The sequence below is a fragment of the Crocodylus siamensis genome, chromosome 5, assembly GCF_052110815.1.
Source record: "Crocodylus siamensis isolate JL-2025a chromosome 5, ASM5211081v1, whole genome shotgun sequence".
Classification (NCBI taxonomy): domain Eukaryota; kingdom Metazoa; phylum Chordata; order Crocodylia; family Crocodylidae; genus Crocodylus; species Crocodylus siamensis.
Window position 1 is genome coordinate 175,647,621 of NC_143399.1, and position 12,238 is coordinate 175,659,858.

The window sequence follows — 12,238 nt, forward strand, 5'->3', positions numbered from 1 at the left end:
TACATAATGCCTAAGAAGTACTCTGTGCAGAACAGAAGGAAAGGAAATCACTCATCATTTTAGAAACAGTCTACTGCACCAGCTGTGAATGAAGAAGTGAGAATAACATGTCAGAAACCTCTAGAAAATTTTTCACGTTTACTCTCCATCTCCATATATTTCACTATCAGTCTTCTCATGATTTCTTTCATTTTTCTGGCAGCTAATCCATGAGAAATTCAATGTGTAGCTGAGGCCACTTTTTTGACTGTGAGCTACCAGGATTCAGTCCATAACATTAATGCAGAACATGTTTTATTTATCTCTTTATTTTTAATTTCTGCCACTCAGGTGGTTAATCTGTGTATCATTTAAGATTATATGAAGAAAAGAGATTATGAATCATGTTTGAACAGACCAGAATCGGGCCTGTTTGGGTTTACATTTTCCAAGCACATTACAGACTTCTTGTACCATCTATACTTTTCCCGGTATACATCTATACTTTTCCCAGATGTATATTTGTATACAACTATACTTTTCCCTGAGCCTGACGAAGGGACTTTGATCCTGAAAGCCTGCAGAGAAGGACAATTTTCTTGTGATTTTCCAGTTGGTCTAATAAAAGGTATTATATTGGAACCAAGAGTTCTAGACTTTTGTACGTTTTCTTATCTCACACCAACACAGTTACCAATTCCCCCCAAGCACATTACACACACTTATGTAACCAATTACTTCTCTTCCACTGCAGTGGCAAGACATTGCAAGTGAGTTGGGTTCCCCTGCTTTCTCCCTGTGGCATGCTGTAGGATGTTCTTGGTGTTTCTGGTTGTGCGCCTTGTGGTTGTGGCATGGGAGGATTTGAAGTCAGCAATTTTTAGGAAGCATCAAGTAAATGGTCACCTGTGAATCCAAGCCTTAATTGTTTGAGACTCCCCTTCCCTATTTATTAATTCTCACAACACCTTCACAAAGTAGCTGTTATTGCCCCTAACTTCTGAGTCGAGAACCTGAGATGCAGTAGAGAAATTAAATGCTTTTCCTACAGCCAAGGAGGGAGTCAGTTCCCAAATAAGGGTTAAGACTGCTAGATTCCAACTTGTCTCATAGATCATGCTGCCTCCATATTAATACTGTGTGTGATTCAGTCACTAAGGGAAAAGGCTGTCAAAATGTAGTATGCTTAGAACTGGTTGGTCTCATGATGATGGTTTGCCTCCTTATTTCCAGCTGCTAAATCACGTTAAAAAGCAATTAATGCACATTAAATATTTTCCTAATATTTTTCTTCCATGTAAGCAAGTGCTGTCATTGTAACAAAATTATAATATCATGACAGATAGGAGAGTAGGTGGTTGGCAGAGTCATGACTAGGAGGGGCCATCTCTAAGACACCCCCACAGCATGACAAAGTCTGAGAATCCCTAGTGTGAGGTGTATGTTTGAGACCTGGTAGTACAGTATTGATAGTGGAGTTCATTACTGCACGTCTTACTAATAAATAACCATTTGCAACCAGAGATGTTTCATTGTTTTATCGCATTGTATTTATTTCTGCATAAAGCACCAAGGGACATAGTATAACGGGCAATAAACAGTAAAACCACGAGGTACTGTCTGCCAAACTCCACAAAGTCCAACTGCTACAGACCACAGCATTCAGTAACAAAAAATCAGGCTCAGCCTGGGAACCTCTAATTTTCAAGTAATATTATTGATAGGTTTTCAGTTGTTTATCTGGACAGCATTTTGTGCCCTGTCACTTAAGAATGGATTTGTATTTACATGGCAGCTGCAGCATCTTTGTTTACCTACTAATTAAAGAACCTATCCAAAATACAGAGGTTACAAAATGACCTAAAATGACACCAGCTTTGAGGGACTCATCCTGTGTGACCAGGTGAAGGCCTAATTCTGCAAGAGACTGAGTACCTCCTACAAACTGAGGCTTTTAAACACCTCTCAGAAGATGCTCAGAACCATGCAAGATGCTGTAACCCTGGTTACATAACTACAGCCCTGGCTCTTCTGGGAAGTCATTTGCCTCCCCTGTACTATGGGAGATGCTATCATTTTTGCTGCTGCAACCAACTCCAACATTTTTGTGTCAGATTTGTAGCTTCTTCTTTGTCCTGCCTCAGCCCCAAAGCAATCTGCCTTGTAGCAGATCCCTCTTTTCTCTTCTTTCAAAGGTATCTCTTAGCTTAAGAGAACTTGAGGTCCTGCTGACACTGATCTGGACCTAAATGCCCCACTTGCCAGATACTTTCATAGGATTATATCACAGGAAAGTAAGGCTAAAAGGCACCTCATAAGGCCATCTAACCCAGCCTCTTGCTTGAGGCAGGATCATCCCTGACTAAACCATCCCAGCCAAGTATCTGTCTAATTGCTTTTGAAAGTTTCCAAAGATAGAGATTCTCTAGGTAGCCTGTTTCAGTGCCAAGCTACTCTCATAGTCAAAATGTTCCTCCTTATCTCCAGCCTAAATTTCTACTGCTGCAGTTTGAGTCTGTTGCTCCTAGTCCTGTCCCCTACAGCCACAGAGTAAAGCCTATCTCCATCGTTGCTTTAAAAACCTTTCAGGTGTTTGAAATTTGTTATCAAATCCACCTTCAGTCTTCTCTTCTCCAGGCTAAAAAAACCCAGTTCTTTCTGCCTTTCCTCATATATCTTGTCTCGTAGGCCTACTGGCCATTTTTGTTGTCCTCCACAGGACTTTCTTCAAGCTGTCCACATCCTTCTTGAAGTGTGGGATCCAAAACTGGACACAGTGAGTACTCCAAGTGGGGTCTTACCAGTGCTGAATCCAGTGGAAGAACCACTTCTGTTGATTTGCAGGTGACATTCCTATTAATACAGCACAGGATGCTGTTGGCTTTTTTGGCAACATGCTGTTGGGTCATATTCAACTTACAGTCTACTGTAGCACTCAGGACCTTCTCTGCAGCATTGCAACCTAGTCAATCATTCCCCATTCTGTATTTGCATGCAGTTATTCCCTCCCAAGTGCAGGATTTCACATTTGTCCTTGTTGAACCTCAGCTGATTGTGGACAATTTTTCCAGTCTATTCAGGCCTTTCTGGATCCTAGCCCCATCATCTGAGTGTCTGTGATTCCACCCAGCTGACGTGGTGTCCTCCGCAAATTTCTAAGCATACACTTAGTCTTATCTTTCAAATCATTAATGAAGATGTTGAGTAATGTAGGACCTGGGACAGACCCCTGGATAACCCTACTTGACACTTCCTCTGTATTAGACGTTGAGCCATTGATGACTGCATCATGCTGAGCATGATGATCCAACCAGTTACATATCCACCTTTCAGTACTTTCATCTAGTCTGTATTCTCTTAGCTTGTCTATGAGAATGCTGTGGGAGATGGTATCGAAAGCCTTGCTAAAGTTCAGGTATCCACTGCTGTCCCCTCATCTACAGAGCCTGTCATTTTATCATAGAAAGAAATCAGATTGGTAAAGCATGACTTACTCTTACAGAATCCATCCTCTAGATGCTTTGTAGTGGATTCCTTGAGGACCTGCTTCATGATCTTTCCACATATAGGGGTCAGACTGACTGGTCTGTAGTTCCCTGGACTCTCCTCCTTCCCCTTCTTAAAGATAGACCTATATTTGCTCTTTTCCAGTCATCCAGGATCTCACCTAACTTCTGCAAGCACTCAAAGAATAGCCAATAGCTCTGAAATATCCTCAGCCAATTCCTTCAGTACCTTTGGGTGCATCCCCTCTGGCTGTGTTGACTTGAAGGCATCTAGCATCTTTAAGTAATCCCGTACCTGGTCTGCTGTTACTCTAAGTATTTTTATCCTTCCCTATCTCTGCCACCAACTGCACTTGTCATCTGGCAACTGCCTCTATTTGTGAAGACTGAAGTAAAAAAGGCATGAAATATTCAGCTTTCTCTGCATCATCTGTGACCAGATTGGCTTCCTCATTCTGTAAGTAACCTCTGGATTCTGGTCTTCCTCTTACTTTTGACATACCTATAGAATCCCTTTTTATTGCCCTTTATATCCCTTGTCAGCTGCATCACAAAATGGGCCTTGGCCTTCCTAATTTTCTCCCTGCATGCCTCTGTAACATTTTAATACTCTTCCTTAGTGCTATGAGCAAACAAATTCACTTCGTTGAGTTTGGTTTGGAATAGATGCCTACGGCCTATTGTGAAAAACATTTTTGGTGAGTGGCAGACTGTTAAGCTGTGAAAGAAGAGTTCATGCCAGGCCCTCTTTCCCTCCAAATGCACTCTGAATGATGACATCCGTATTCAATTGCAAATCCTTCCCAGGTACAATGCCCTCGCAAACAAATGTCACACAAAAAGTTGCTTGGATAACCTGGTCCCCCTCTTTGGTTTATATGCATAGAGAAGTAACTGCTTTTCACATATATTTTGCTATACATCTCACAAATCTGTACTATGATTACACATTCACAGCATCTATTGCAAGAATTCAGAATGAGTTGTTATAGAACATACTATGAATGCAAATAAAGAATAGCCCACAACACTTAAACAAATCCTAATGGGCCAATAGCTTAATATTAAACACATCAGGAGTAAATACTTTTTAATATATTAAAGTATAAAAGGAACAAAAAGCAAAATCAACCCCCATAGAACACATTCAAATAACATTTACTGGCCACAGTTCAGGATGCAGCTTTTAATTGGTAAACAGTCTGCCACTCACCCATCAGTTCTGAAAAGGATCACACAACCAAAGCAGGGATATCCCTTTTTGACTATCATAAAAATAGAGGGGGTTAGTGAAGCAGTAGAGGCATGCTCAGCTACCATAGTTCCTTCCCATCTAGTAGGGCTTTTGCTATACTTCCTCTCTTCAGTGGAATGGGCCATGTTTGATCATCTCCAAATCTCTGAATATATCAAATTTAGGATTATATACCACTCTTAATTTGTATGTAGTGCATTCACTGATGTAAATGGGAGGTCAGTGGCTGAACTAAGATGGCTAACCTGATGGATGGCAGTGGGCTGTCACCATAATTTGTGTCCCTGGGAAACTATAAACCACAAGCTGGCAAAAAAAAATAATTTAAGCAAATAGCTCTGATTATAAGGAAGTCAGCTGGTTTTGGGTACCAAGAGTTCAGTTTTACAAGGAAAGAAGAGTGGTAGGGTTGGTTGAAGGCTGTTATCCAGGAATTGGACCATCAGCTCTAAGCTGCAGCCCTCAGTGCCCAGCTCCAAATTGGACCCTTCCAGTTAATAGCAGCAATGAAAACAGCCCAGTACCCTTTTTCTTTTGGTGTGCTTACATTTCCTGTAGCTATAATTCATATAGTCCAGAAAAAAATGCCAGAAGGCAAGTTGCTGACACATAGGAATCAGGTTACCTTGTTAGTATTAAACAGAGTGAGCTGACAGCTATAATACATATCACCATTAATGCCCGTGGCAGTTAAATCTGTCACAAGGGAGACTGAGCCTCTCTCTGTGTTGAACAAAGGTAATTACTTTAATCAAAAGAAATTAAAGGAAAAATAATTCCCCATTTTCATGCTAATACCTTTTGCCACCCATGCAAAAATTACCTCTGCATTCTACCTCTTTAGTTCAAAATAACAAAGACCTCATAGAAACATATGAGGTGCCAACACACTGCTCCTGAATTTCCATTAACTTGCATCTTTTATGCCTAATACCCTTGTGCACAGTGGTGTGAAACACTACTTAATCAGAGTGGGAGCGTTTTACACCAATTAATCTCAGTTGTGAATTACTATGGGAATACTCCAATGCATATGGTTAGCCATGTATTGAAGTATCTTGATGAACTGAGGACTGAACAAAAGAATAAAGCCTTTTAATTCCTTCAGACAAAAATATATGGAACTCTGTAATTTCAAGATGCATCTCAGTCACATATGAGAGATCAGTAGGAGGATAAAGAGGAAGTACACACTGACAATAACAGAAACTTCAGGAGATATCTTTAATAAGGGAAAACACAGAGAAAGAGAGAATGAAGTAGGCAGAAAACATCCAACCCCTAATTTTTCAACATTAGGGAGCTCACCTTTCTTTATTTCACGTCCTTTGTCTACATCCCTATGGATTATTTGCAGTGACACTAAAAAACTTTGCCTTAAAGTAGAAATAGGCAGATTCTATGAAGGAAACCAAGGCCCAGACAGACAGCTATGAGGGTTTGCCATAAGTAGGGTCTGTCAAAGTGTGTTTGACTGTAAGCTTGTTGGAGTGATATTAATTATACTTGCATAATCAATCATTTTAACGTAAATCTCTTGCTATATGGTCCTTTCTCTCTTCCTGTTTCCCTAAACTATATGATATATGGATAGCACCCCACTCCAACAGCAAGCTTATTTCATATGTACATATACTTTCTGACATGATTTATACATTAATTAAAAGGGACAGTTGTTTTAAATTGTTACCTTTACCACTTCTTCAGCAAAATATGTTGCAATTTGTTCCTCAGTGATGAATCCTGCTGATCATATCAGACATCTGATTTACTTTCATCGGTATCTACAAACAGACCGCAGGTCTTCCAAATGCCATGTAATGTGCAAGCAAGGTTCTGTCTTATATAGGCCACAGATAACCACCTATCTGTTTGTCTCCAGCTCAATTACTGTGCTTCCAAAGGAAACCTGATTGCCTTATTATTTATCATCCAGTTCTTTTAATGTCCTAACCATAGAGAATAGGAATCTAGCAGAGGAGGCATCCCTGTAATACCTGAGGGAATCAACAAATGGTATGAGATGCAATGCATTTTATTAGCATAGGTCCTCTTTGTTGGTCCTTTGGTGCTAACACTACAGAAGGTAGCATTTGTTACCTTTACTCTGGATGGTGATACATGTTCTTGTCATTCATATTGACACACTTTATTCACAATTTAAAGTAGTTTTTATGTCCTCTATTTTTGCAAAAAGCTAAGGAGGAAGTTGTTTGATCTGAGCAATTTTACAGAAACAAAATATGATTTGTGGCAGAATGATTTATTGTATTTCACGGTGCATAGGTTGAGTTTTAAAGCCAAATTTTTAACTCTTAAAATTCAACCTTGGCTTATATACCATCCCCTGTGAGTGGTACTGCCCAGAGTCCCCTGGGAGGTCCCTGGGAGCTCAGGCAAGACCCAGCCTGCTGGCAGCCTGTCTAGCCAGCCCCAGGGGGCACCATGGCCATGGAGGGAAGGACGGGGCCCTCTCACATTTCAGGGGCTGCTCGGCCCACTGGCAACTCACCCCCCCAGCCCTGGGGCAAGCAAGGAGGCTCCACAACAGAGGGGATTGGGCCCCTCACCACTTCTGTCTTCAGCAGGCTTCTGCAGCCAGATGGCCATCTGGCACTGCCTGGGGCGTGGCTTGCTCCATGGACAGTGCATGGTGTTAAGCAGGGGCAGGGGAGGAGGCTAGGGGTGTCAGACAGAGCTGACCTCCACCCCTGCTCCTGCCTGACACTCCATGCTCCCCCTGGGGCAAGCCAGCTCCTTCCCAGGCAGCCCCAGACATCCTGCCAGCAGCAGGAGCCTGCTGAAGGCAGTGGCAAGGGGTCTGATCCTGCTTTTGGCAGAGCCTCCCCGCCTATCTTGCAGCAGGCAGTCCCTGAGCTGCAGGGGTCCCAATCCTTCCCTCCATGGCAGCGGTGCCCCCTGGGGCTGGGTGGGCAGGCTGCAAGCAGGCCATATGCTGCCTGACCTCCCACTTCCTGGAAGCCCGCCAGCATGCCCACCCGGGCTCTCCCATGAGCCCATCCAGGCTTCCAGCCCCTTGAATACCAAGATGGGGTTGACTTATACAATGGATCTATAAAAATCCCAGTAGACTGTGATCAAACACTTCTTAACTTTTTATTTGTTATTATTATTAATATTTGTATTACCATAGTGCCTAAGTGCCCCAGTCATGGATAAGCATGTCGTTGTGCTAGGTAATATACAAAAAGAGAACAAAAAGAGAGTCCCTGCACCTAAGAGTTAAGGGCCAGATCCTCCTGTTCTTAAGAGAATTTAGGTGCCTAAGTGAAATGTTTCACCAACTGGCTCAAGTGCCCCAAAACAATAAACAAAACAAGTGGATGGGTCCGCCTCTTCTTCCCCGCACCGTTCTGACTTAATCTTAAGGCTAAGATGATAGAATTGTAGAAAATTTGATGACATATGACACATGATGACACATACTTTAACAATATGTAAAGGTAGGAGCATGAATGTTTTTTCACGGACTTCAACAGGGTGGAATAGCGCAGATCAGTTGACCACTGCTTCCAGTCGCTGGGGTGCAGCGGAGTCATTGACTCCACTGCACCCTGGAGGCTGGGAGTGGTAGGTGATCAGGGCTCCTGGCTTTGTGGGGTGCATCAGAGTCAAGGCTTCACTACACTTCTAAGGCTGAGAGTAGTGTTCAGCTGATCAGTGCTTCCAGCCTCGGGGTTGCATCAGATCCTCTGACTCCCGCGTGCACCCAAGGCTGGGAGCAGAGATCAGCTGATGACTTGCTGCTTGCTGGTGTAGGGGGATCCTGGGATTATGATCCTAGGATCCTCCTGCATCAGCAATATGATACAATTGGGATCTGATTCCCTATCCCACAACTACACACAGCATGACAGAAAATGTGATTGTTGGGATCACATATCAGATCAAATGGTGCCTTTAACTAATTGTCTGCCAGAAGCCTTAGGTATAGAGTCAATTCATCTAAGCCTAAAGAAAAAGGTTATTCTTGAGTTTTCCAGTCATAGCTCTAGACCTGGGTGAGTATTGGAGACAAACTGATTTGAAATCATACCTACTAATGCATACATCTTGAGAACCGCTGAATTGCTCAGGAAGTGCCAGGATGATAGCTGTATCATCTAAGTGAATCCCTTCGTACCTTACTGCTGCATAACAGGGACAGCAGCAACAGTCTCTTCTGCAAGTAATTCTGAAGAGATCCATCCAAATCAGAGAAGGTAGCTTAGCCTTTATCTGAGACTTCCCACTAGGACCCATTAGAGTGAAGTATTTTTGACTTGAGCACATAATGATTTGGACTTAGGCTGAGAATACCAATTATGTTCAGAGAGGATGGCTTTAAAATGCTGAAGAAAAGGATTGAGTTCCCATTATCAAAACTTGGAGACATCCCAGTGATCTGGGAGCCCAGTTTTCAGAACTGGCCTGCATATTTTGAGTTTTGTGATGCTAATTATAGTTACTGAGGCACAAGGCACATTGGTGTGTATCTTCAAAAACTGTTATAGTGCATAGTCACCTGTTTGGTACGGATTCCTGTAAGATGATAATGATAGTTGCTGGGTGTCTAAGATTAAAGTCTAAGCCAACATTGCATGGTAAAATGTGAAGCAAGACAATCTGTAGGAAATTAAAAGGTACTGAATCATTTAAAATTGTGACATTGATTTCTTTGCTCAGACACCATGTTATCTAGGACACAGCAACACTATTACAAAACATGTTTTACTCTGTCATTGCTGGTTAGCATTCCTGTTATAAAAACTATTTTAACATTTACTGATATTTAACATATACTGACAATTTAATTTACCTGGACATAAACAGAAAAGGTAGTGCAATAAGATTTAATGAATGTAAAAAATCTGTCAGTGTAAACAAAGGAGAGGAACTGTGTTCTTGTCATTCAAGACAAGATTCTCTGGGTGTGTTCAGACAAGCGCACACATGTCTCTTGCCCCACCTCAAACCCCTTTGAGGCAGGGCAGCAGGCATGTGTGGGAGCAAAAAAATGTTCCCTGCGCTACAAACTTGCAGTGTGGGGAGAAAATTTGACCCCTGGATATCCAGGGGTCTAAAAAAAGTGAAGTATAAAAAAGTGGTAGGCAGCCAGAGGCTGAGTCCTCCATAGAGACATTCTGGCTGCCACTATGGTTGGCCCGCGCCCTGGTGCTGAAACACAGCCGGCCAGGGTTCTGGTGCCGGTAAGTAAGGTGTCGGGGGGGGGGAGTGTGAGGCCAAGTCTAGAGTCGCCATCATCAGAGTCCCATGGAGGCAAAGAAATAGGACTGGCTAGGGCCTGCAGCATCACCAGCTAGGGTGTTCTTATTACTGCAAGGCATGTGTTACCTTCTCAGTTCCCAATGGTTTCAATGGCTGTTGAAGGCAGTAAGCACCTTGCTCAGCACCTCATAGCAATAGGTATGAATGAACATTCACTTTAGAACAGCTGATGACAGTTTTAGAAGCAGGAAATCCTCTTTTTTACTCTCTGCAAAGCACATTTCTATATTTTAATGTTTTATTTCATTGAGGCTTGAGATAATTGTTGCTGTAGTAGATCATAATGTCACCAGTTTAGTGCAGTACAAGCAATATAGCCATGTGGTGGTGAGGCATGCACCATCATGATTGCTGGCATCCCAGAAATGCCAGGAGAACCCTAGTCCCAGGACTTACCAATGGCTGATCAGCTGAGGAAAACCCCAAAACTGCTGCCACCATGTTTTATTAGTGCATGCTAGCTCAGGCTGTGGGGACAAAAGCCAGAAGATGTCATAAAGTCACACCCAGAGCTGACGAGTTGGGGAACTGAAAATAGTGGCCGAAGGGAGGAACAGCTGGCTCCTGGGTGAATGGAAGGGTCTGGAAGAAATGAAGAGAAGTTTCTTCCTCCCTGACCTAAAGAAAACCTGTAATTGTAAGGGTACTTTAACTAATGGGTAGTTACAGTGTGTAGAAACCCCAGGACAGGGGATACTACTGAACACAGAGGCTCAGCCAGTCAGAGCAATGACAGCGCTCCAGTTAGAGAGGAGAGCAGAGGGGCCAACCCTGCTTGGCTGAAACAGCACAGCACAGCACAGCCCAGGGCTACAGAGCATGCTGGGATGCTAGGGAACTTTGATTTAACTTAAACCAAGAAGGGGTCTTTGACACAAGTGCCATAAACCAATTTTACCTCAGTTGGTTAAGTCTGATACTACATTCAGCCAGGTGTATCTCAAACCAGTTTCAGCCATTTTGAAACTGGTTTATGTGCACTGAACTTATGTTCTGTTACAGGTTTAAAGTAGTTTCTGATCACTTAAACCAGTTTATGTGTAACCTCTGTCCCTAGCTGGGATGTCAAATGTCTGGCCCATGGGATGGATCCAGACCACAGTGGCACTCTCTCTAGCCCACCAGGCTACTGGCAGGTCAGAGAATTTGGGGGCTATAGGGGTGGGGCCTGCCACAGAATCCAGTGGATATGGCTTTCAGTGGCAGGGAGTCAAGTGGGGGCTGTGCCAAAACAGGTCCACTTGCCTCGCCATTCTCCCTACAACTGCTTGGCCCATGGAAGGTTGCACTGCCACCACCACTGACCCTGCTGCTGCCCCCTGCCTCACTCCACTGCTGCTGCTTCCACTGCCACCACTGATTCTCTGGCCTCATGACAACTGCTGCTCACCCTGTGGATCCAGCCTGTGAGAAGCCACATGGTCCAGATCTGTTGTGTAGAGGCAAGGCAAGACAGCACCACACTCAAAGTACTGCTGGTTCTTGCCATGCCAACTATGGCGGTCTGATCAACTGCCACTGTGGTGGCCTAGTCACTCCCTCTCAGTTATGCTACTATCAGCATAGGGTGAGTTTGACACCCCAATTGACATGAAAGAGTACTAAATGCTAAATCAGCATCCACCACTTCTCATGACACTGGTATTTTATTTGGCAATTTCCAATTCTTTTACGAGGCCTCATCCTACTGAATTTGTATGATTCATTAAAATACCCCAGTCTCCAATGGCATAGCTACAAAGCTAAAAAGCTAGACAAATAAACCAGAGGTCAGAGTGGAGTAATTTTATTTTCCAATTAACGGGCAAGACTATTCAAGGGGCAAAAATAGTAAACCTGGTCTCCATAGACTGTTCTTGTTATTATAGCAAAAAATATAACTTTCCAATCTGCAGTAACTACTGCATTTACTGAAATCCAAGAATGACACGGAATTTAAGACAACCTTCAAGTAATAGATTCTATACATGGAAAATGTATACATTTGTTACAATTTTCCATGTAGCATCTAATCTCCTGATGTCTATCCCTCCCACCACTTGTCCCCCGGGGTCTCCGTGCCCCAGCACCTGCCCCTCTGCTGCCTGTCCCCACACTGTCTCTGCCTCTGGTGCCACCTCTGTTCCCCTGCCCCCCACCCCACTTACCACATATGGCTCTGGCTCTGCTCCAACCTAGGGCACATGGTTATTCCAGCCACAGTCTGGCC